The sequence below is a fragment of the Rattus norvegicus genome (genome assembly GCF_036323735.1).
Source record: "Rattus norvegicus strain BN/NHsdMcwi chromosome Y unlocalized genomic scaffold, GRCr8 chrY_unlocalized_31, whole genome shotgun sequence".
In the NCBI taxonomy this organism is placed as follows: domain Eukaryota; kingdom Metazoa; phylum Chordata; class Mammalia; order Rodentia; family Muridae; genus Rattus; species Rattus norvegicus.
In genome coordinates, this window is record NW_026947391.1 from 184586 (window position 1) to 212524 (window position 27939).

Sequence of the window (27939 nt, forward strand, 5' to 3'; positions counted from 1 at the left end):
CTTATCGCATTGAAAGCACCTTCAGCTCTTGTAATCCTTTCTCAATACCTACCAACCAGAGATGTGTTTTCAGTTCACTGGTTTGCCACTACCATTCACTTCTGTATTTGATATGCTTTAGCTGTGTCTCTCAGTAAAGACCTATATCCGTTTTTTCAAGTCATGCAATTAGAAGCTTCATCAATCTTATCTACTTTTGGTGATGAGATATATATATATATATATATATATATATATATATATATATATCTGTATCTGTATCTATCTATATCTATATCTATACATCATATACATCATATACATCATATACATCATATACATCATATACATCATATACATCATATACATCATATACATCATATACATCATATACATCATATACATCATATACATCATATACATCATATACATCATATACATCATATACATCATATACATCATATACATCATATACATCATATACATCATATACATCATATACATCATATACATCATATACATATACATATACATATACATATACATATACATATACATATACATATACATATACATATACATATACATATACATATACATATACATATACATATACATCATATACATATACATATACATACACACATATACATATACATATACATACACACATATACATATACATATATACATATATATATATGTATATATGTATATATGTATATATGTATATGTATATATATGAGGTTAGATGGAATTTTATCTGGATTCCTGGAAACATGGTCAAGAAAGTAGAATCCACAAGTGGCAGTGCCAAATAGACTCTCTTCTGTCCTTATGAATCTAATGAAGCTGAGGTTTCACTGTACCTCAAGCCATTCCTAATCCTGCACATGCTCCTGAATCTTGTTTGGCCTGAAGAAAGAATCATACTAAAACGTCCAAATCTTTCAAGTCTCTTCCTGGGAACTCATGAAGGTAGATATTAGAGAACTGATATATACTGGGACTAAAAAAAAAATTTCTATAGCCCATGCTGTCCTTTGCTTTAATGATGTCTTGTAATTTTTGGATAAAATAAGAATTTGGCAGATTATGATTTGAAGAAGGTACAAAATATTTACACTTTTATATTCACTCTATAGCTGTGCCCCCTTTGTTGACAAAATTATTGCAAAAAATCAATTGGAAAACAGAATTTTTGAGTACATATTCAGGAATATATATAACGTCTGAAGAAAGAATCATGGTAAAACATCCAAAACCTTCAAGTATTGCCCTGGGACCACAGGAAGGTAAATATTAGAGAACTGATATCTAATAGAACTACAGAACCACATTCTATAGTCCATGTTTAGTAATGTCTGGTAATTTTTGGGTAAAATAAGGATTTGGGAGTTTATCATTTGAAAGAGGTACACAATATTTACACTGTTATATTCACTCTATAGCTGGGCCATGTTTGTTGCTAAATTCATTGCAAAAATGGAATTGGAAAAAATGAAATTTTTGAGTACACATGCAGGAATATATATAATGTGCACTGTCAATTAATGTACAATCAGAAAATGTAGCACGATATTCACTCATTAAAGGTCTGTAGGGAAAATACTGGCACCTGGGGAACAGAGAAAACCTAGGTAATTGAACTTATTGTCACAGGATTGGACTTGAGAAAAATTTAATATACAGAAGAATCTCCTTCCTTACGTTTTCCTAGATCATTTCTAACCATGACGAGCCCCTGACTAACTTTCTTCATTCAGAACATGTAACCACTAATGAAGCAGAGAGAAGTCTCTAGCTTTAGAGAGATGTAGCATGTAAAGGTTTCTACTGTGTCACAGGAGACACTCCTGGAGAGGCCACCTCCAAATCTGGTCAATGTAAGGAAAGCTGTTCGGCAGGTAGGCCATGGCAGTTCTCAGTGACTTCATCATTAGGCCCTGCCTGAAAAATCTCTGGTATCGTGGAGAGCCCTAGCTTCATCTGTGATGTCACAAGTGTTGTCATGTCAGCCACTGCCTCTCAGATATTCCTTCCATATTTCTATGGTTTACTAATTGGCCTCTAATTCAGAGTAAAGAGCCATTTGGAAGGGAGGACAAATAGGATGAAGAGATCAGAGATGGGGAGAAGGAAGATGGCCTTCTGTCATGGTATAATAGAAAAGAAGAAATATGTGTTTCTTGGGAAAACACCCTGGTAGGATGGCTTTAGTTCTTTTTTTCTCTAGGTTAACCGAGCTCTTGGAGTAGTTGCTGAACATCCTAAAGACCTTTGGGCAGATGGAAAAGTTTCTTTTTAGATTTTGATGTTCCTGGGGATTTTTTGGCTGATGGTAAATGTTTCCCAGGAAAAATGCTAGAACCAGATTGTTTTTTAGATGCTTTAGAAGACATGGAATTTTTCTGATATACTTTGGTTAATGGCACAATGTCTGATTGATTTTTTTTTTCAGTGTGGGCTTTCCCTCACACCGTTGGATATATAAAAAAGTTTTTGTATTTTTGAAATCTAATTTCCACAATGACAAATTACTTTGAGGATGTAGGACACTTTCTGGAGCCCTCGAGAGTGGTGAAGAAATTCCCTGAAACTCTAGGGCAGACAGTGAACATACCTTTTTGGTTGGAGGAGGAATTACGAGAGCATCTTGGGAAAATATGGAATGTCCAGCATACTCTTGTAAGGATTGGAAACTTTCCAAAATTACTTCATCATTTTTGGAAAATTTCAAGGCCCTTTGGATAGATTGAGAAGGTGTGGGACCAAACTGAGGAGTAGTTGTAGCTTTTGGTGTATCTTTGAGAACAGAAGATGGCACAAGTTCCCTTTTAGCAGAAGGGAGAAAGTTGAAACTGTCTTCCTTAGAGGAGAAATTTCTCAAGATTCCTTCAGTAGGATCAAATCTTAACCCTTTGTTTCTAGAAACTGGAGGCCTGTGGTCGACTTTGGTAGAGGGAGATAGTCTACTATTTCTTCCCAGAGTGGAAATGTGAAATAAATCTACTTGGGTAGATGGGCATAGTTGTAAAGCATGGTGTTTAGATGCAGTAGATCCTAAGACATCCTTCTCAGATGAGGAAGGTCTTAATGTGCTGTGTATATGTGTAGAAATCCTGACTGTGATGTCAGAATGGGGGTTAGGTATTAGAGCTACTTCTGAAGATGTGACTTCTCCTAAAGCATCATGGACATATGTGAGATGTCTTAGAGCTTCATGCAGCAGATAAGGATGTTTCTAGATATTGTTGTGTAATTGAGGAAGTTCCATGAAAAATTTCTTCACTGGAGAAGAGGAAACAGACTTTTGTATAGAAGTGTCAGGATCCCTAGGCTTCTTGATAGACAAAACAGGTTCCAAGGAACCTTCAGAAGATTAGGTAAAATCCAGAGCCTTTTGGGTATTTGGCAGATGTTCTGAGTCTGCTTGTGGGTATAAAGAAGGACTGACAACCCTTTGTGCACATTTGGAAGAGTGTGAAACATCTTCTTTAGTTGGGGAAGATGGCTGATCTTGAGGAGATAAGGAAGTTCCTATAGCCTACTGTGAAATTTGCGGAGGTTGTATGCATTCTTTTGCACAAATGGAATCCAAGGATTCCATTTCTTCAGATGTCGAGGATCCTACAGACACTGGTGTTTGCTTACCATGTTTCCCGACTCTCGTTCACATATGGTTGGATCCGTAACCTTCTCTTCAGATGGAATATGTCCTAGAACATCTTTTGTACATGTGTCACAACCACAAGCCATTTCTAAAGATGTGACTGTGGGTAGAATTCCTTTTGTAGATGTTTCTTGTCCCACAGTCTCTTTATAAGATAGCGTATTACTCAGGGAATACTGGTCAACTTTGGGAAATTCTAGCATCTCTGATGTATATGTGGAACATTTTGGAGCCTCTCCTTTCAGGAAAGAATGACTCCAGTCCACTGAGGAGGTAGGGAATGGTTTATCTTCTCTCTACATTGTATAAATATGGAGTCTGCATGGTTCATTGACTGTGTTTTGTGATAAACTTGACTCTTTTGGCCCTTATGACAAGTCGGGAGGATCCTTTTCGGTGGTAGAGGATATGTGAATAAATCCCTGTTTTATAGGGACATTAGAAATACTGGGTGAGATGTTGAGGGTGCTAAATCACATTTTTTTATGTGCAGAAGGAAGAAGAGTCCCTTGAGTGAACTCAGAATTTTGTTCCACATCTTGAGTGGGTGTGGAACTCTCAAGAGCCCCTTCTGAAACTGGCAATGGTCCTTGATCTAATGGTGTACATGCAGAAAGTTTTGTCTCTGCTTGGTCTTGTACGTGTCTTATGAGGTTCACGTGGGGATTTGTGACTGTATTTTGTACACCTTGGACCATAAGTGATGAATTAAGCCCAATTTTATTATTGGAGGACTCTGAAGCTCCTCTTGGTTTAATAGGGAAGCTCTGAATTCCCCTTAGTCAGCAGAATCAGGTTTCAAACTCATTATACCCGAAGCAGATTGCAGAAGGGACTTTGGTGGAGATGGAGGACATCTTTGACTATCTTTGTGAATAGACATAACTCTCTGCCCTGCTTTGACAGCTGGCAAAGGTAGTAAAGTCTCATATGGAGAGGGGGCAGGACTTAATCCTTTTGTAGAACATGAGAAATCACTGAGATTACCTTTAAGACAAGAACTTTTGCAGCCCTCTTTGTCTGATGGGGCCTGTTTTACATCCCCTTGACCAGAGGGGTCTTCTCCAACACACTTTGGAGTAGAATTGGAAAGACTGGAGAATTGTAGGATAGGGAATTAACATTTGAAACAGCTTTGGAAACTCTGTGGGACAGAGAGCTAATCACCTAGAAGAGTGGGCAATACTGAGACCATAGGGAAGGAAAGATTGCCACTTCTGACCACCGGTGCACACATCCCTAGCCGAAGAGGAAACTGCAGAGTGCCTCTGGACACATGAATATAGGAGTAGTCAAGCTGCAGGAGCCCTGCAGTCCAAACTGCACCTGGATCTGAACTGGTCCAAACCGCATCCTACACCCAAATTTCTTGTGGGGTGGGGAATACATAGACCATCAGAGGGGCAGAAACCCCTGAGAACTCTGTTCACATTCATGACTTAAGAAAAAAAAAAACAAACACCTAGCTCCATCTCGGCCTCCTGTGCATAGGGACCTAGGAGCAGTAGGGGCAGAACATTTCTGGTTGCAGCTCTCATAGAGAGCTGAAAGTCAGCCCGAGGAGCGTCTTCAGGACTGAGACCAGAGGTGAATCAAAATTTTCTGCTCTAAGTGACCTGATTGGTGGACTCAGGACACGAAAAAACAGAAGTCCTCTGGGAGAAGGCACTTCCAGTTTCTAGCTGGCTCCTGAGCTTTACTACTCCTGACCTAGAGCTCCCTGCTCCCAGATGCTGTGGGAGAGAGAGCTGATAACCCAGGGGTGTGGGCAATAATGAGCCTACAAGGCACAGAGACTGCCACTTCTGCCCTCCATTTCCCACATCTCTGGCCCAAGACAAAAGAGCAGTGCCTCTGGACAAAGGAATATAAGAGGAGTAAAACTGCAGGAGTATCATGTGCCAGACAGTGCCTGGATCTGAAAGGAACTGGTCAAACAACTCCCTGCCCCCAAATCCTGAGAGTAGGGAACTAGACCTTCAGTAAAGCAGACACTCCTGGGAAAACAGAGGAGTCTACACTCTGCCAAGTTCCTGACTCAAGAGGAAAACACCTTGTTCCTTCTATGCCACCTCACCAAACAGAAGGTCCTAGGAGAAATATGGGAAGTTCCTTCTGCTTCCTGCCCACAAGGACAGCTTAAAGCCAGTGGAGAGGAGTAACTGCACACATGAGAGCAGAATACTCTGTTCCCATAACAGGGTAAAAATAAAAAGAAAAAAAACAATAAAGCAGGAAGTCAAGCCACTGTCAGAAAGAGCAAGACAAGCTAAATTCAGGAGCAACCTGATGATGGCTAGAGGGAAGCACAGGAAATCAAACAACATAAATCAAGACTACTTGGGTTCATCAGAGCCCAAATCTCCCACCAAAGCAAAAACTGGATATCTAAAGACACCAGAAAAGAAAGATCTAGATTTAAGTTCACATTTTATCATGACGATGGAGGATGTTAAGCAGGTCATAAATAACTCCCTTAAGAAAATACAGGGCAATAGAAAATACAGAAGTAAACACGTAGAATCCCATAGAGAGGGAACAAAAAGGTACCTTAAAGAACTACTGAAAAAACAACAAAACAGGAAAAGGAAATGAACAAAACCATCCAGTATTTAAAAATGGAAATAGAAACAATAAAGTAAGCACAAAGGAAGACAACCCTGGAGATGTAAAACCTAGGAAAGAGACCAGGAGTCATAGATGTGAGCGTCACCAACAGGATAAAAGATATGGAAGATATAATCTAAGGAGCAGAAGTTTCCTCAGAAAACATTGACACAACTGTCAAAGATAATGTAAAACAGAAAAATCTCCTAGCCCAAAACATACAGGAAATCAAGGACACAATAAGAAAATCAAACATAATAATAACAGGTATAGAAGAGAGTGAAGACTGCCAACATCAAGGGACAGTAATAGCTTCAACAAATTTATAGAATAAAACTTCCCTAATCTGAAGAAAGAGATGTCCATAAACATACACAAAGCCTACATAACTCCAAATAGATTGGACCAGAAAAGGAAATCCTCCCATCACATAATAGTCAAATCACCAAATGCACAAAACAAAAAAAAAATTAAAAGCAGTAAGGGAAAGGTTAAATGACATATAATGTCAAACCTATCAGAATTACACCATAATTCTCACCATAGACTTTGAACGCCAGAAGATCCTGGACAGATGGCATACAGACAATAAGAGAACACAAACGCCACCCAAGGCTACTGTATCCAGCAAAACTGTCAATTAACATAGATGGAGAAACCAAGATATTCCATGACAAAACCAAACTTACACAATATCTTTCTACATATCCAGTAATACAAAGGACTCTAAGTGGCAAACCCCAATACAAGGAGGCAAGTAAAATCATAGATAAAGCAAGAAATTATTCTTTTCACAACAAAATAAACAGAAGCACACAAACGTAAACTAACGTCCAATTATGAAAATAAGAGAAAGTGATCATCACTATTCCTTAATATCCATCAACTTCAATGGACTCAATTCCCTACTAAAAAGACACAGATTGACAAACTGAATATGTAATGAGGACCCATCGTTTTGCAATACAGGAAACACACCAGAGATAATGACAGACACTAACTCAGAGTAAAAGACTGGAAAACAACTTTCCAAGCAAATGGTCTGAAGATCTAATATCATATAAAATCAACTTTCAACCAAAAGTCATAAAAATCCATAAGGAAGTACACTACATATTCATCAAAGGAAAAATACACCAAAATGAACTCGAAATCCTAAAAATCTATGCCGCAAATACAAGGACCCCTACATACATAAGAGAAACCTTATTAAAGCTCTAAGAAAGTATTGCATTGCAAACAATAATATTAGGAAATTTCAATATCCCATTCTCATCACTGGACAGATCACAGAAACAGAAATTAAACAGAGACATAGACAGACTAACAGAAGTTATAAACAAAATGGACTTAACAGATATTTTAGGACATACTATCATAAATAGAATATCATAAAACAAAAGGATATAACTTCTTCTCACCACTTCTTGGCACTTTCTCCAAAATTGATCATATAATCAATCAAAAACCAGGTCTCAAAGTATACAGATAGATAGAAATAATCCAATTCATCCTATCAGACCACAATGAGCTAAGGTTGTTCTTCAATAACAATTAGGAAAGAACACCCACATATACATGGAAGTTGAACAATGCTCTAATCAATGATAACTTGGTCAAGGAAGAAATGAAGAAAGAAATTAAAGACTTCTTAGAATTTCATGAAAATTAACGTTCAATATACCCAAACTTTTTGGACAAATGAAAGCTGTGCTAAAAGGAAAAATATCTCTGAGTGCCTGCATAAAGACAGGAGAGAGCATACATCAGGAACTTGACAGCACACCTAAAACTCTAGATGAAAAAGAAGTAAATATGTACAGGAGTAGTAGAAGTCAGGAGATAATCAAACTCAGAGCTGAAATCAACCAAGTAGAAAAAAGGGGACCATACAAAGAATGAACAGAACCAAAAGCTGGTTCTTTTAAAAAATCAACAGGATACATTAACCCATAGCCAGACAAACCTGAAGGCCCACAGTGTGTGTCCAAATTAACAAAATAAGAAATGAAAAGGGAGACATGACAGCAGAATCAGAGCAAATTAAAAAAGTCATCAGATCGTCTTACAAAACACTATATTCAACAAAACTTGTAAATTTGGAGAAAAATGACAATTTTCTAGACAAATGCCAGGTACCAAAGCGATTTAACAGAAAAACAGAAAAAAAAAAAAACAGAAAAACCGTTTAAACAACCAATAACTGCTAAAAAAAAATACAAGCAGTTATTACAAGCCTCTGAACCAAAAAGAGTCCAGGATACGATGGGTTTAGTGCAGAAATCTATCCAAAATTCAAAGAAAATTTCATACTAGTACTCTGCAAAGTATTCCACAATATTGAAACAGATGGAGCACAACCTAATTGCTTTTATGAAGCCACAATTTCTCTCATACCTAAAACACACAAAGACCCAACAAAAAAGAGAATTTCAGACCAATTTCCCTTATGAATATCCTTGCAAAAATACCGAGTCCAAGAACATATCAAAACAATCATCCATCATGATCAAGTAGGTTTTATCCCGGGCATGCAGGGATGGTGTTGTATATGGAAACAATCAATGTAATCCATTATATAATCACACTCAAATATAAAAACCCAATGATCCTTTCATTATATGCTGATAAAACATTTGGCAAAATTCAATACCCCTTCATAATAAAAGTACTGGAAAGTACATGAACTTAAGGCCCATACCTAAACCTATAAAACAAATACGTAGCTAACATTAAACTAAGTGGACAGAAACTTAAAGCAATCACACTGACATCAGGTCCTAGACAAGGCTACCCAGTCTCTCAGAAATTATTCATTATAGTTCTAGACATCTTAGTCAGAGCAAGCAGACACTGAAGGAGGTCAAAGGGATATAGATTGGAAAGGAAGAAGTCAAAATAGCACTGTTTGTAGCTGATAAGATAGTATACTTAGTGACCTCAAAAGTACCAGCAAAGAATTGCAAAGCCTGATAAATAATTTCAGCAAAGTTGTCGGATATAATGATAAGTCTGCACATAAGTTAAACAAACGGAGAAAGAAACTAGGGATATGAAACCCTTCACAATAGCAACAAATAATATAAAATATCTCAGGGTGACTTTATCCAAGCAAGTAAAAAATATAAGCATATGACCAGAACATCAAGTCTCTGAAGAATCTGTAGGAGATTTCAGAAGATGGAAAGATCTCCCATGCTCATGGACTGGCAGGATTAATATAGTAAAAATGGCCTTTATACCAAAAGAGATCTACAGATTTATTCCAATCCACATCAAAATTTCAATCATTTCTTCATGGAGTTAGACAGAACAATTTATAAATTCATCTGGAATAACAAAAAAACACAGAACAATTAAAACTACCATCAACAATAAAAGGACTTCCTTGGGAATCACTATCACTGACCTCAAGCAGTATTCCAGAGCAACAGTGATAAAAATTGTATGGCATTGAGACAGAGGCAGCCAAATAAACTGGTGGAATAGAACTGAAGACCCAGAAATGAACCCATACACCATGGTCACTTAATTTTTGAGAAAGAAGCCAAAACCATCCAATGGAAAATAAGATTGCGTTTTCAGCATATGGTGCTGGTTCAACTGGAAGTCAGCATGTATAAAAAGGCAAATTGATCCATTCTTACTGCCTTGTAGAAACCCTTAGTCCAACTGTATCAAGCACCTCAACATCAAACCAGATACACTAAACTAAGAGAAGAAAATGGGAAAGCATTTCGAACACATGAGCACTGAAGAAATTTTCCTGAAGAAAAAACCATTGACTTATGTGCTAAGATCAAGAATCGACAAAAAGGATCTCATGAAACTGCAAAGCTTCTGTAAAGCAAAGAACACTTGGTTCGGAAAAATGGCAACCAAAAGATTGGGAAAAGATCTTTACCAATCCTACAACAGATAGAGAGCTTTTATCCAAGATATACAAAGAACTCATGAAGTTAGACTGCATGAGACAAATTACCCTATTGAAAAATGGGGTTCAGAGCAAAACAAAGAATTCATAGCTGAGGAATGCCGAATGGCTGAGAAACACCTAAGAAATGTCCAACATCTTTAGTCATAGGGGAAAGGCAAATCAAAACAACCCTGAGATTCCACCTAACACCTGTCATAATGACTAAGATGAAAACTCGGGTGATATAAGATGCTGGTGAGGATGTGGTAAAAGAGGAACACTCCTCCATTGTTGGTGGGAGTGCAGACTGGTACAACCATTCTGGAAATCAGTCTGGAGGTTCCTCAGAAAATCAGACATTGAACTACCTGAGGATCCAGCTATACCTCTTTTCGGCATATACAAAAAAGATGCCACAACATATAAAAAAGACACGTGCTCCACTATGTTCATCGCAGCCTTATTTATAATAGGCAGAAGCAGGAAAGAACCCAGATGCCGTTCAACAGAGGAATGGATACAGAAAATATGGTACATCTACACAATTGAATACTACTCAGCTATCAAAAACAATGACTTTATGAAATTCGTAGGCAAATGGATGGAACTGGAAAATATCATCCTGAGTGAGGTAACCCAATCACAGAAAAACACACATGGTATGCACTCATTGATAAGTGGCTATTAGCCCAAATGCTTGAATTACCCTAGATGGACAGAACACATGAAACTCAAGAGAGATGATCAAAATGTGAATGCTTCACTCCTTCTTTAAAAGGAGAACAAGAATGCCCTTGGCAGGGAATAGGGAGGCAAAATTTAGATCAAAGTGAGAAGGAACACCCATTCAGAGCCTGACCCACATGTGGCCCATATGTATACAGCCACCCAATTAGACAAGATAGATGAAGCAAAGAAGTGCATCCAAACAGGAACGGATGCTGATCTGTCCTGAGAGACACAGCCACAATTCACAAAATTCATATGCAAATGTCAGCAATAAACCACTGAACTGAGAATGCGACCCTTTTTGAAGGGATTGGAGAAAGATGTAGAAGAGAATGAAGGGTTCGAGACGTCATATGAACAACAATGACAAGCAACCAGAGCTTCCAGGGACTAAGCCACTACCTAAAGACTGTACATGGACTGACCCTGGACTCTGACCTCATAGGTAGCAATTACTATCCTAGTAAGAGCACCAGTGGAAGGGGAAGCCTTTGGTCCTGCTAAGCCTGAACCCCAGTGAAGATGACTGTTGGGGGTGAAGGTGATAATGGGGGAAGGTTTGGTAAGGGAAGACCATATAGAAGGGGAGGGTGAGGCGTTAGGGGGATGTTGGCTCTGAAACTGAGAACGGGAATAATAATCGAAATGTAAATAAGAAATACTCAAGTTAATAAGGATTTAAAAAAAAAAAAAGATTTAATGCCAGTAATGAAATAGACTTGCTAGCAAGACAGAGCAACCAGGATAAGAGCAACTTCCATGTCATTATATAGGCTTCCTTTAGGAGGAATTGCCAACATTGTAGCTGGATTAAATACCTGGATTCAAGGAGTGTTTTTGTATTTCAAGTATTCAGAATAGAAGTAGATCTTCCCACTTTGAATGAAAGTGGATTACCTCAGAGGTAGGGCCATTATTTTATGGTTTTAGATAATTCCAGCTTTAGTCAAGTAGGCAACCAAAAATAGCCATCAAAAGTCTATTTCTTGTCAACTTAAAATTACATCATATATCCTTATGTTGTGAATAATTTGTAAATGAAAATAATAACCAGATTATAATGGTGCCTTGATAAAATAGAATGATCCTACATCCAAATAGAAATGCAATATATATTTTACAATATCATAGATATACTGATGTGATATAATCATCAATTCTACAATCTAAAACACGATACATATTTAGAATCGATGGAAATGTGTTCTACGGCACATTCTTTCAGTATCTCAAATTTGAAACGAATATGAAAACCATTGGTATCGTCTTAATTGGTATTATATTGCATGATGAAGAAATTGATGAAAGAAAACACAAAAATCTATAGAAAAACTTTGTTAACAAAATACAAAGGAATTATTGATTTCAATTATTAATCATTTTTCTACAACTGGTTATGGTTATAAAGACAACCATGTGTAAATACCTTCTTCACTACCCTGTCTTATTTGCTTCACCCATAAGAAGCACCTCATTAGATAACAATCTACATTCCTGAAAGATTTGCACCCTTTGTCATTCCGCATGGGTTTAGCTATTTTCTTTGTACATTGAGTATGTGGGCAAATATTTCTCCATCTTTTCCCACATGCATCTGTCTCTGGTTTCTACCTCTTGTCCTGAAAAGTTTTGTGGGAGAGCACACAACTCTCTTCTAGAAAATGAGAGTCAAAATGACCTAGCTGACTGCATATTCTTTACTCTTATTAAACTGCATTCTTGTTTTCCCTTGCATCAGTCAAACAGGATGTGTTTTTTTTTCTTGTATACATTGTCTTTACAATGAAATCTGGTAATTTGCAATTAGAGTTAGTCTATTGAAAATGTTTCTCTCCAAGCCTTGATCATATTGAATGGTCTTTCAATTTTTACCCTATAATATTGTTAAGCCACAGCATCATCTATTTGAAATCCTAACCAGTTTGAGCAACTTATACATTTCATCATGGACTGTGACCCTGATGTGTGGAGATTTCTTCCAAGAGTGTCACCTGAGTCATTCAACTGGGATCCAAACAAAGAAACTCAACTCAGCGGTTGAGGCCCCTGTGATACCCTGGTCTAAATTTCCTACAGAAATTGTGAGCTAATTACTCACTTCCAGAAGCAATACTGGGTATAGGATATCCTTGGACTTGAACTTTGAAGAAGGAGATAGAAGTTGTTCAATTGGCACAGAGCTATATACAGACCAACAGTTAGGGTAACATCATTTCTTAGAACGATTTGTGTTATGTATAACCTACTTAGTCATAAAGGAAATGCAAATCAAAACAACCCTGAGTTTCCACCTCACATCAGTCAGAATTGCTAAGATCAAAAACTCAGGTGACAGCAGATGCTGGCAAGGATATGGTGAAAGAGAAACACTCCTCCATTGTTGTTGGGATTGCAAACTGGTACAACCTCCCTGAAAATCAGTCCTGAGTTTCCTCAAAAATTGGTCATTGCAGTTGCTGAAGACCCAGCTATACCTCCCCTGAGCTTATACCCAAAAGATGCTCCAACATACAACAAAGACACATGTTACACTATGTTCATAGCAGCCTTATTCATAATATCCAGAAGCTGGAATTAACCCAGATGTCCTTCATCAGAAGAATGGATACAGAAAATGGCCTATATTTACACAATGGATTAGTACTCATTTATCAAAAATAATGAGTTCATGAAATTCATAGGCAAATGGATGAACCTAAAAAAATATCATCCTGAGGGTGGTTACCCAATAACAGAAAAACAAAGTATGCACTCATTTTTAATTGGATATCAGTGCAAATGCTCAAGTTACCTATGATCCAATGCACAGACCACATGATACTCAAGAAGGAGGACCAAAATGCAGATTATTCACTCCTCCCTTAAAAGGGTAAATAAAATATCCATAAGAGGGGTAGGGAGAGATTGTTCATAGGAGACTGAAGGAATGGCCATTCAGAGTCTGCTGGACATGTGTCACACACCCACCCACACACACACACACACACACACACACACACACACACACACATATGCAACAAAACTATTTTGGATAAAATAAGCTTTCAGAGATTATCATTTGAAGTAGGTACACAATATTTACACAGGGACCTAGGAGAATTCAGCTGAAGGACTTTTTTGTTTTCTGGCTGTGCTGAGAGCTGAAAACCAGTTGGTAAGAGTGCCTACACACTTGAAAGCAGAGATAAGACCAACTTTTATGCTCCAAGTTACCTGTCATTTGGACTCAAAGACACAATGAGAAGATCAAATGTTACAATTAGAAGTATAAAAGAGAGTGAAAACTCCCAACTTAAAGGGCCAGTAAATATCTTCAAAAAATTATTGAAGAAATCTTCCCCAACCTAAAGACAGAGATGCCCAAAAACATGCCAGAAGCCAACAGAGCTGTAAATAGATTTTACCAGAAAAGAAATTCCTCACATCACATGATAGTCAAAACACCAAATGCACAAAATAAAGAAAGAAGTTTAAAGGCAATAAGGGACAAAGTCAAGTAACATATAAAGTCAGACCTATGAGAATTACACAAGGTTTCTCACCAGATACTATGAAAGTCAGAAGATCCTGGAATACTCTAGACCATAAAAGAACACAAAAGCCATTCCAGTCTACTATAGCCAGGAAAATTCTCAATTAACACATATGGAATTACGAAGATATTCCATGACAGAACGAAATTTATACAGTATCTTTCTACAAATCCAGCCCAACAAAAGATAATAGGTAGAAAACTCTAACACAAGGAGGGAAACTACATCCTAGAAAAAGCAACAAACTAATCTTGCAATGAAACCAAAAGAAAAGAGACACACAAACATGACTCTTCCTCTAACAACAAAAATGACAGAAGCAACAATCACTATTCCTTAATATCTTTTAACAAAATGGAGTGAATTCCCCAATAGAAAGACATAGACTAAATGAATGGATACATAAAGAGGTCCCAGTATTTTGTTGAATGTAGAAAACACAACTCAGAGACAAAGACAGACACTACCTGAGAGTATTAGGCTAGAAAACAAATTTTGAAGCAAATGGTCTGATAGAAGGAAGCTGGATTTGCCATTCTACTATGGAATATAATCGACTATCAACCAAAAGTTTTCGAAACAGTTGAGGAAGGAAATTTCATATTTATCAAAAGATTATCCCACCAATAGTAACTGTCAATCCTAAATATGTATGGTCCATATACATGGGCACCTCCATTCCTAAAAGATACCTTACTAAAGCTCAAAGCACCCATTTGCTCCTCACATAATAATAGTGGGAGATTTCAACACCACAATCTCATCAATGGACTGATCATGGAAACAAAAATTAAACCATGATCAAGACAAACTAACAGAAGTTGTGAACAAAATGGACATTACAGATATTTATAGAATATTTAATCCTAAAACAAAATAATATATTCTTCCCAGCATCTCATAGTTTTTTCTCCAAAATTGATCATATATCAAGTCACAAAACAGGACTCAACAGATCGAAGAAGACAGAAATAAGTCCATGCATCCTATCAAACCGTGACAAACTAAGGCTGGTCTTAAATATCCACAAAAACATCAGTGAGCCCACACATAACTGTAACTTGAACAGTGCTCTACTCAAAGATAACTTGTCAAGCAAGAAATAAAGAAAGATTAAAGACTTTTAAGAATTTAATACAAGTGATGGCACAACATACATATGCTGTACTCAACAATAAAAGAACTTCTGGGGGAATCACCATTCCTTACCTCAAGCAGTATTACAGGGCAATAGTGATTAAAAAGCAAAGAACAACGACAAAAAAGTTGTATTTGTACAGATTCCTGGGAATGTTGATAAGTGGAATAGAATTGAAGACACCAACACAAACACACACATAAATGGTCACTTGATATTTAATAAAGAGGCTAAAACCATCCAATGAAAAACGATAGGATTTTCAACAAGTGGAGGGCAGCATGTAGAAGTATGCAAATCGATTCATTTTTATTGCCCTATACAAAGCTTAAGTATGAGTGGATCAAAGACCTCTACATCAAACCCAATAAACTGAAACTTATAGAAGAAAAAGTAGAGAAGAGTCTTGATCACATGGGCACTGGGAAAATTTTCCTGAACCAAACACCACTGGTTTGTACTGTAAGATCAAGAATCAGAAACGAGACTTCATAAAACTACAAAGCTTCTGTAAGTCAAAGGACACTGTTATTAGGACAAAACAGCAACCAAATGATTGGGAAAAGATCTTTTTCAATCCTACACCTGATACAGAGCTAATATCGAAAATATACAAAGAACTCAAGAAGTTAGACACCAGAGAGCCATACAATCCTATGAAAAATGGGGTACAGAGCTAAACAGAGAATTCTCAACTAAGGAATAACAAATAGCTGAGAAGTATGTCAAGAAATGTTCAACATCCTTAGTCATCAAGGAAATAAAAATAAAAACACTCCTGAGGTTCCACCTCACACTAGTCAGAATGGCTAAGATCAAAAACTCAGGTGACAACAGATGTTGGTGAGGTTATGGAGAAAGAAAAACACTGTTCCATTATTGGAGGGATTGCAAACCTGTACGATAACTCTGGAAATCATTCTGAAGTTTCCTGGGAAAATTGGATAATGCCCTAACTGAGGACCCAGCTCTACCTGTACTCTGCATAGACCCAAAAGATGGTGCAACATTCAACAAAGACTCATGCTACACTATGCTCATAGCAGTATTATTTATAGTAGCCAGGAACTGGAAAGAATCCAGATGGTCTTCAACTGATGAATGGATACATAAAATGTGATACATCTGTACAATGTTCTACTACTCCGCATTAAAAACAATGAATTCATGAAACTCATAGGCAAATGGATTGACCTAGAAAGCGTCACCCTGAGTGAGGTAACCCAATCACAGAAAAGGTCACATAGTATGCAATCTCTGATAAGTGGATTTTAGCCCAAAAGTTCGAATTCCTCAAGATATAATCCACAGACCACATGATGTTCAAGAAGAATAATCAAAGTATGGAAGCTTCACTCCTTCTTAAAAGGGGGAACAAAAAACATTCACAGGAGGGTATGTGGAGGCACAGGTAGAAGCAGAGACTGAAGGAATTCATGCCCCACCTGTGGCCCATATACATTTATACAGTCACCAAATTATATAAGATTGTTGAAGTTAAGAAGTGCATGCTGACTGGAACTGGATATAGCTGTCTCCTGAGAGACACAGCCAGAACAGGTCAAATTCATATTTGAATGCTAGCAGCAAAATACTAATCTGACATTGGAACACCTGTTGGAGGAATTACAGAAGCGATTGAAAGACCTGAAGGGGCTTGCAGCCTCATAGGACAGCAATGCCCAACAACGATAGGTCCCAGGGAGTAAAGCATCACCCAAAGTATATACAAGGATTGACTCATGGCTGTAGATGTATATGTAGCACAGGATGGCCTTTTTGGGCACAAAGGGGAGGAAAAACTCTTAGTCCTTCCAAATTTGGACTCCCAGTGTAAGGAAGGTCAGAAAGACTAGACGGGTGGATGATGTGGATGGGAACTCCATTATCGAAGAAGGGGAGGGAGAGCAGATAGATGTCTTATGAACAGGAAACCAAGAAAGGGTATATTTGAAATTTAAATTAAAAAATCAAATAAATGAAAAGAGGATACTCAGATTCCTTTGAATAGGTGGAAGCATATCTAATTTCCTTGTGTGCAGGAGAGGAATTGTTGCTGTCCGTCTAGGAAAATGTAATAGATTTTTGATGTTCTAAAGTAGAAGGGTGAAAAAGGATCTCCCCTAGACTGTATGGAATGTGCATAGCTTCTCTTCCTCTTATGTCTGGAGCACTACTGAGCAGAAGTTGAAGGTTAATTGATACCTTGAAAATTATAGAACATTACAGCCAAACACTACTTCAGCAACTCCAAACTGGAAATCACAGTAAAGAATACACATTTGAATGTCCATGGTAGGCAGTCAACAGTCTTAGAAGTCTTGTACAAGGCTCTAATGGAGTAGTGTTGGGTTCAGTGTCTTATTCAAATATATATCCATCTACACATTCCTCTGCATGTGAAAGGACATCTCTGTGTAAGGGAACACAATGAAGACAGTAGTCGGATTTATGCTTGCTTTTAGACTCTTGTTTGAGAACTCAGTCCAGATTTCTCTGAGATCTCTTCGGTCAGAACAGTGTTTCCCAGGACAATAAACTTAGAAATTTAAGAGAGGAAATACATTTGGCATATGGGGAATCTGTGGTAATTCCTTGGCCTCCTGGAGTCTTCTTAATTGTATAAGTCTAAATCTTACTGGGTAAGATGGTGGAGGTAGGGAACTTGAACAGAAGTAGGACTGTTGTGTCAGTCCTCAAAAAGGTAATATGCAAGACTTCATGTGAAAAATTTGTTATTGCACCGTGGACATAACCGGGATTTCTGAGAAAATGTGCAAAGGAGATATTCTATACCTGTTTGTTAGAACTGTAAAATCTCTGGCTACTTTTAAAATAATAAGAAAGACCATTTCATGCTGGAGAAAATGTAAGTACCTCGTGGAGCAGAGGAAGATCCAGTATTGCTTGATCAGCTTCCTATTCTTTTTCAGTATTTAGAATGTCCATATATTTTCATGCCATTTGAAAGTCCAGGTAGTAATTCTTGCATCAGTCCTATAGGTTGCATTTTATTCCAACAGTTGTCTTTGGGCTTTGAAGACTTTTGTCAGACAAGAAAAGATCAAAACCCCTTTCTTCCATGGAGGAATGTCTCAGAATACCTTTAGCAGGAAGAAGTTTGTATGTAGTCCTAGACAGTTGGGATGTAGCAGGCTCACAAAATCAAGAGAAGAAGTGCTGAAGATGGCCAATAGAGAGTGCAGGCATGAGTACCCCTTGGGCAAAAGAAGATATTTCAGGCCAATGTTGTCCTTTGGTAAAAGTGTTCTTGCCCACTATACAGAGAAAAAACTTGTATACTTTGAGTAGTTGTGGAGTGTTGATACTCCCATAGGGAAAAGGAGAGACACGGAATCTCTTCTTTGAAATGATGACATTTACAGACCCCTTGGACAGAAGATGTGAATTTGAGAACAACTGGAGCAAAAGGTGTCATTCTGATGTCCTTCCTAGAGGAAGTTTTGAATATGAGACACAGTTAAGTGTAAATTTTGTGCCATCTTTCACCAAAAGTAGAATGGTTCAGAATCATTCTTTGTCAAATAGGTTAGCTACTGAGGACCTTTTTGACTGGAAGTGGAGTTTTAGACCTGGGTGCCAGAGATGATCTCAGGAACTGCCAGTCTTATAAGACAGATAGCAGACACTTATATACAGAATATACATTTGATATATAGTGGACATAAATTGGTGATTTAAAGTAATGATGTTTAAGAGTAGAATATTAAAGAAGACGTAGAATCTGCTTAAAGTGACAAACCTATTTTAGGATAAGGGAGTTTTCAAGCCTAAATTGAGCAGGAAAGCTAGGGCTACTTTACATATTCACATCTTCAGTTACACCATGGTAGGCTCTAACCGGGGTCCAAGCATTTGTATTATTCAGCAGTCATGATTTTCAGTCTCTAAGTCCTCTTGAAGCTAATCATCAACGACATGGGTATAAGCATGAAGGATGGTATATAGGAGAGATAATGAAAGTTTCACGATTTGCTAACACAGATCATAATTAGGTGAAGTACCTTTGGCCAAACCTATATTTATTTAGTGGCCATTATTAGATGAACATGATCTAAAGCTCCCTATTAGAGGGTTATACTTCATCTAAAGCTCCCTATTAGAAGGTTGAGTATGCTCTAAGGACTCTTTAATCTTGGTCCTCTTGGGCAAAAAAAAAAATCTGAGATCTCAATAGTAAACTCCAGTCCTTCTTATAACAGATCTTATACAGAAGGGGATGGTGTAAAGTATTATTTGTCAAAAAATAAAGACCTGAAGGCCACCAATCAAAGTGAAGTGCTGATTCCCCTTCATCTAAAGGGGATGGTGTTGAGATGGCTAGGAAATAGGTGCAGTTTTAGTAACCTGTGTTCATAACTGCAACTTATGGAGTCATCCTGAACTGCTTTGCTAAACAAGAAAGTGCCTGGCCATTTTTAACCAATTACCAAGATCTAGTCACCTAACTGTGAAGAAGGAAAAATTCTAGCTCACCTTTGGTGGTGGGAAAACAGTATGGTATTGCTTAATTTTCTTCCGATTCTTCTTTCCAGTTTCCATTAGCATGCTCTTCCATCAGGGTAAGTGATTATCTGAACTCTGATGCTCCATCGATACATATACATATACATATATATATACATATATGATGTATAAATGTATATATATCATATGTGTATAAATAAGATGTATAAATGTATACATATGATGTATATATATTATGTATAATGTGTATATATATATATATATGTGTGTGTGTGTGTGTGTGTGATGTATATATGTGCATATGATATATATAAGTATAAGTGTACATGTGTACACATCCATAAATGAGAGATGGAAAAATTGCATTTCTGACAACCATCTGTAGTAAGATTGCATATATGTTAATTTTAGCTTTCTATACTCTGCCCTCTGATCTACAACAAGTATCTTATGATGTCCCACTGCGAAATCGCAATCAGGATTGCCTGGTAATCTTGGTCAAGATTGGCACTTAAGTAAAATGAGTTTAAATCAGGTATAAGATATCCTTGTAATTAAGTGATGCACTTGGGACTTCCAGAGCTAGAGGCTACAACTGAAACTCCTCACAAGTATAGATGGAATCAATGAGACTTGCCCTTAGGAGCCAAACCTGACATATCTCGTGAGCATCATTCCATAGCATATACACCCTTGGCCATGAACTGACTGCCTATAGTTTTTGTGGTTGAAGGTCCCATTTTGTACTACATTGAACTACATGTTATTGAATCTGATTCTGGCTTCTACAGAGGTATGCCATGAGACCATGGGGCCTCTTTAGTCAGAAGTGAAGTGACTTGAGCCCACTTTCAAATAATCAAAATTTGGGGGTCTTTCCTTTATATGAGTACTTGAGAAGACATAAGGCAACCAGGGAATGAGTAGAGTAGGCTCAGTTGTAGGAGGGAGGTCTGACATTCTGTTCAATGACTTAGGTAACTGAGGGAAAAAGGAAAATCTCGACGCCTTTAAGAAAGAGAAAACTTTGAGATCTGATTGTGCAATGGTACGTGTTAGAAAACCCTTGGAGTTGGGGTTGGTAGCATGAAACATCCTGTGACACATGGATGTCATTGTAACCTGATTTGGTGAAGGATTTTCTCCAACAATGCCCTTCAATTTCTATACTTCTTTAGTTGGTAGAAATTTTACATCGTGTATTAAATCTGGGGAAGTTTAGGTAACAACCCAAGCCTTTTTTAAACAGCTTGGATGACTGTCTCTGGATCTGTTGCTCATTCAGTTTGTCTTAATATGTCCATATATGGGTAGCAACAAAGGGTGCTCTTGATTTCTAGTGATTGGCTTGATTGGAATCAATCAATGATTCTATATATAGGACCTGGGACCTCAAACCCGATGGAAGAAGATATTTCCCTATCCACCATGGTAAAAGGTAAAAAGCCTTGATTCTCTATTATTTAGAGTATATCCATGTGAGGTAATTCAAAGTCATGAGGGACTGCTTTAGAATACAAGCTTTGGCACACTATTATTTGAAAAAGCATGTCTCATGTCACCTTGTGAATAAAGCAATGTGTGAGTTTCATTTGGTCAAAGGCAGTGTACACCATCAAGAGGTGAGCAAGATCCAAGGCCACACTGATGGGGAAGGAGTCACATCATCGTTCAGGGTAGTTCTCAGGGCCTCTTCAAAGAGGAATGAGTCTAGGATGTATCTCAGAACAGGAGATTTCTGAGAACAGATTTACAGAATGGGAAGTTCTGAGAAGATCTTTAGCTAAAGTGAAATCCTGAATGTATTGGTTCACAATGTGGAGGACCCTAGTCATATTTTGAAGAAAAGAATTATCAACTTCACCCATGGTCAGCAGGGGAAGGTTATCGGCTACACTGGGCCTTGAGGAATGTTCTGACTCTGTTTCAGTAACTTCTAAGTATGTTCCCTGTATGTATACATATATATCTTTTAGTCCAGGCAATGGTCACAACAAAAGTATAAGTGGTTCAGGAAGCGGTGATGTTTCTTCAAGGATGTGTTCAGCTGCAAACATATGTGAATAAAATATAGGAATATTTTGATGACCTACTTTAAGGCACATGGTATAAGAGTCAATTTAGCTTTGTGTCTTCTGAACTAGGATTTAGAAGCAGAGAAATATAAGATACCATTGTTTGCATATGTGTTGTATGAATACATTGAATAAAGAGGTTAGTTTTAAGCAAACTTTCTTTATAGGGGTGTTGAGTGGCATGGGCCGAAGGGCAGCTCTAGTAATTCTTTAGTTCCACAGGTACTCCAAAATTCACATAGTACACAGGGAGGAGTTCTGAGACAATTGATGTGCACTGAGAATAATTTTTAGAGCCCTTTCAATAGAATTTCATTTCCCTAGCCCCCATTCGCAGAAGCTGAGGGTCTAAAATCGACTTAGTGGATTGAAGTAAACAATTGGCCCACAATCCTACTGGAAAGACAACGAATGCTAGATGGTCTTTCATGTAGGATGCGAGGTATAACACTCCCTAGGTCTGGCAGACCTTTAAGGAGAAAAGACAACACCACTTGATGGGTATAGGAAAATAAAAGGCCCATGTAAGGCTTCAAACAGGTTTTAAGCCCCTTTATCATAAAGGGTCTAGGGCAATGCTATACTTAGGCGAGTACTGACATGCTCTACAATATAATCAGAAGGAGTAAGTTAACACTGGGTAAAGTGAACCCCATGTAAGAGAGGAAAACTCTAAAGCCCTATTGAAAATGAAGAGAAACTTCTTCAGGCATAGTGTATATAGGTGTCATACACACTTCTGTCAAGAGAAAAGCTTCCTGGTACCTTATACAGTGGATAAAGTTTCCAGCCGTAATCATAAGTTTCAAATTCTCATTCAGAGGTTTATATATTCATAATTTCTGTTAATGCAGGAGAGAAAAGACAGGAACATATTTCTTCTGCCAAAGGCTTTGGATAATTTTTTCTGGCTAGGTTAATTCTTCTGGTTTGTTCAGCTGTTAAGATCTAAGCAGAAATGTTGAAATTATTACATTTTTATTGATTTGTCTTATTGCAGTTTGCAAGGGTTATATACTCTGATTCTAAACTACGACTCTGGGACTTCAAACCGGAGTGGAGCAGAGTCATTGGATTATAGAAGGAGTCACTTTTGAAAATATGTTTAATCAGTTAGGGATACGACTACTTTGTTGGAAAGTCAAGGACCCATTATTCAGAGAGAACATTTTAGGAGGATTGGGAAGAGTGAGAAGGTCACAGAATCCTTCAGGCAAAGGTTTACCTTGGGTACTGGAAGAAGGCAGTCAAGTGCAACTGTTTTCACAGTCCAGAATAACTATGTGTCGGGGTACTCTGAGGCGTGCTGGCCAGAAATTAGGGAATTTGCTCTTACATATTGGGTGGTAATCTCTGGATTTATGTTTTGCACAAGCTGTTCAGAAGCAGGATAATCATCGACAACAAAGATGAAACTGCTCCATTTTATGTGAAAAACCTTAAAGGCAGAACTTAGGTTAGGGCTCAGATTTGCCCTGACATGTCTGAGGACATCATGTCCACGTGGTCTTCCATTCCTTCAAACATTTATCTATGCCTGGCCACCCAGGTAAGAAAGGAAACATTAAGACCTCTTAGAAGAATAGAACTGAGATCCTATGGATCAGAAGAAACCATTGTCAGGGGATATTAATTTAAAGTTTCCTTAAGAAAAAAAAAACTGTGTGAGATTTCATTTCATTTGATTCTCTGTATGTTCTTCATCAAAATAATTTGTATTAAGCCCCTTTCAACTTACAGGGTATGTCTAGATTTTCTTATTCAAAGAAAGTAGAATATATTCATCTTACTTTGCAGAATATGTTTTTCAGGGGCTCTTCATTGCATCCCAATTGAAACCCAAGTTTACCTTGAACTGAAGGAGAAACCTGGGAAAAATTAGGAAACATATCTGTGGCACAGTCCATAATATCAGGAACTAGTGTGGGTTTCCTCACCCTAAATTAATATCTAAACCTACTTTGGACAAACTAGAATGATCTGAAGTAATCTTTCCTTTAGGGATAACACATGATGCCTCCTTAATCAAAAAAAGAATGGATGAGTACCACCAAGTAAAGATGAGTTGCTGTTGTCCCTGTGACAGGAGAATTGATTAGAGTATTCATATTCCCCTTGTATTTGAGAAAAAATTAAATTGCTTACAATAGCTCAGGAGGTCCTACATTGCATCATCTTCTAATGATACCGCATAGTCTAGCATATCCACATCTTTAGCTGAATATGCAAGAGCCTGAATATAGATTACATGATTCATGAAAAGTTGAGGTGTCCTAAGCATGATTGCCCCCTAAAAGTATATTCAACCAAAACGAAATGAGCACCAGACTGATGACTTCACAACATATCATGTGACTTTACTCAAGGAAGTAGCATAAGATTCCAGGATTTGCTCCCTCCTTTTGGATTTCAGTGAACCTTCACCAGAGGGATCAATGCTCCTTGGTCCGAGGTAAAATATCCCATGGGCCCCAAGCAGAAGGGATGGTTCTGAGAGACCATTTTGTCAAATGGGTAACTCTAAGGCCTATAAAAATATCAATGTTTTTGAAAGGAGAAAAGTCTTAATCCGGTTTGATAGTAGGGGACTATCCATGATTACCTTCTATAAAAAACAATGATCCCATCACTCCAGGCCTCTACATTTTCAGAGAACTCCAGAAAATTCTTATCTCCAAGGACTCCACTACAGATGTGACAGCAATCTGAGGTTTATTCTGAAATCTTGTGTGAAGTCACTGTCTCTAATCCTTTTTTAAACTTACTATTAGCAGCACAGGTATGGGTGTGAGGGATATTGACCTTTCTGGTGAGTATCTTAGATAAGTGGCCTTGGATCCAGGGTGGAACTTTTATTCATTGGCCATGGGACGTCAATCCATTGTTCTTGGAGATTTTTTGGTGGTCAAAGTTGTATTGGCTATGCAATAAGGTTTGAGGAACAAGTTCTGGTCTTTATTAGTTGAATGGTATACCTGAGTCAGCCACGAACAAAGTGAGAGTCTCCTATGGATTCTTGTTGACAAGGATTCAGTCTCAGGTACACTACAGCAGAGGCTGACTGTTTGAGACACTCCTCAGTCACAAGGTCAATTCTAGATTTCGTTCCATCAGATAGCTATGTCTCTGACCCCTCCATTGCAGACAGAGGAAGAATAAAGTGTTTCTATTCCAGGGCAGTTGATTTCTAGTGTATGTCGTTTCAGGGGCATTTGAGTCCTTTGATGTTTAATGATATCAGAGACAAATGATTGGATTTGTCTATTATTTTTCTTGTTAGATGTCGAATTATGTTTCTGTGGCTACCTACATTATCTTCTTTTGTGTTTTAAAAGTAGATTGTGTTCTTTCTTTTTCTGGGTGTAGTTTCCTGCCTTGTACTGGAATTTTCCACCTTTCATCTTTTGTAGGACTGGATTTGTGGAAAGATATTGTGTAAATTTGCTCTTGTCATGGCGTATCTTGGAATCTCCATCTATGGTAGTTGAGAGGTTTTATAGCAGCCTGGGATGACATTTTTGTTCATTTATGATCTGTGTGATATATGCCCAGGACCTGATAGCTTTCATAGTCTATTTTAAGAAGTGTGGAATACTGATTGGTCTCCCTTTTTATGTAACTCAACCTTTTTTCCCTTACTGGTTTTAATATTTTTTCTTTGTTTTGTGTACTTTATATTTTAACTATTATGTGATGGAAGAAATTTATTTTCTGCTCCAAATTTTTGGGAGTTCTCTTTGAATTTTGTACGTGTAAGGTTGTCTCTTTCTTTAGGTTAGGGAAGGTTTCTACTATAATTTTGTTGAAGATATTTACTGACCCTTCAAAGTGGGAGTCTTCATTCTCTACTATACCTATTATCCTTAGGTTTTATCTTGTCATTTTGTCTGGGATTTTCCGGATGTTTTGGGTTAGGAGTTTTTTGTGTACCAAGAACTGTGGATCAGGTTCAGCTATATGGAATAGATAGAAACAAAAGTATGCTGTAACAGACTACACCTCCATTCGTGGGTTCTGAGCACTCCAGGAAGTTACCTCTGAGAAGAAGAAGTCTCTCCCGTGCTCTTGAGTGTGTCAGCACTCCTGGAAGTCCATCTATTTCCTCATGGGATCTCATTCTTTCATGTCAAATATATTGCCAGATGAGATAATTGCTCACTGCACACAGTATTGTGTTGAATATGACACAGACTATCTGTGACAAATTAAAATATATAGGCAATGTCAACTAGGTCATTGAATTGTAATATATTGAAGAATTCACATAATTACTACATGTTGGACTAACCAATGAATGGGATGCATATTTATTAAAATGAAGAATAGTATAAAGTTTATTTTTGAAACTTACTGAATCATGTAATAAATAATAAGTCTCCATTACTGTATCAGGTCCATAATAGTGGTATAGATTAGGAATGAATAAAATGTATTATGAACTTTCTTTTATAAAAATTGCATTATAGTTCAAGAAAAAGAAAGAAATGAATCCATAAATCAGTCTGTTACAGTTGATAGTATGCAAGTAGTTGAAGAATCTATTTTAAAAATATGGTCATGGAGATTGTCATAAGGAAGTGACATTTAAGTTAGATTAGATGAAATATAGTTGATCTATATTTTGGGCAAAATCACAGTAAATAGAAGGATGATAAAAGGACAAAGAGCTTGACATTTCCAAAAAGTAAATATGATAGTAGTTTGTATTGACTAAGAGATAGAAGAGCGGTCCAAATAAAGCTGAAGCTTAGGCAATGTCTCATATGGGAATATAGGAACAGTATTAGACATATAATTTTTATTTACTGTAAATGTCTTAGAAATCATTGAACAGTTTTAAATAAGTTTGTTTAACTCACAATGTATATAGAAGGGACTCTGGTTACTTATGTATTATGAGATGATACAGAGAATAATTTTAAGGATGTTTTTGAAGTCTATCTGGAAGTACTGTCAGTGATAATGAAAAAGAGTCATATCAGAGAGCTATGTTGGAAATTGTTGTGTTTGGTAGAAGAATGAGTGTGGTGTGGGCAGGAAGAAAAGAAAGCCAATGTCTTTTTTGAGCAAAAGAAAAGATGTTGGTGTTATTTACTCTGATGTGGAATATTTCATGGTAAGTGGATTTAGGAGAATTATAAAGGAATTTATTTTAGCCCCTTGAAGATGCTTGAAAGAACCTCTAACTCACTAGACATTCCTACTTACTGTTCATTGTTTGGTTATTTAATCCATTACTAAGACCATTATTAGCTGTTATATAACAAAACTCACTTTAATATCTGTATTTTTTAAGTTATAAATGGGAGTACTTATTTAATGAAGAGCAAACCTATGATTATATTACATGCTTATTTAGTATATTCAGACAAATTATTTGCCCATATACTTACTACAAACATTTTGTATTGCAATTATAATTTAATCCAATTTAATTGGTGCTGACACACTCTTTGATTAGAATTTAATAGCTCATGAATGTGAATTTCACAGAAAGAAGTCATTTTTCAGATTTTGTAAATTTACAAACCCTAGAAGAGTAAAAACATGTGATAAATTCTAGCTCTTCTACTTTTAATCTTTAGTATTTTAGTGTGTTATGATATACATGCAAAAATTCCTAATCCAGATGATTTTAACTATAATATCCAGTACTATTAAACATATCAACAGTATTTTACAAATATGAATAATCTATGCTTTCAGAAAATTTTCATCAAAGGAGCAAGAAATTCTTCATAACTTCAACACAACATGGCCTTTGGGAACAGAATAAAACACAAATAAGGAAAGGCGGAAAA

The 27939-nt window shown here is 37.1% G+C and overlaps 1 long non-coding RNA gene across 1 annotated transcript; it reads left to right on the forward strand.

Moving 5' to 3' along the window:
• Positions 1-737: 737 nt before the first annotated feature.
• LOC134484703 (uncharacterized) lies at positions 738-27939 on the forward strand. Its single transcript, XR_010062382.1, has 2 exons — positions 738-2184; positions 27845-27939. It is a non-coding gene; the product is annotated as an uncharacterized LOC134484703 (long non-coding RNA).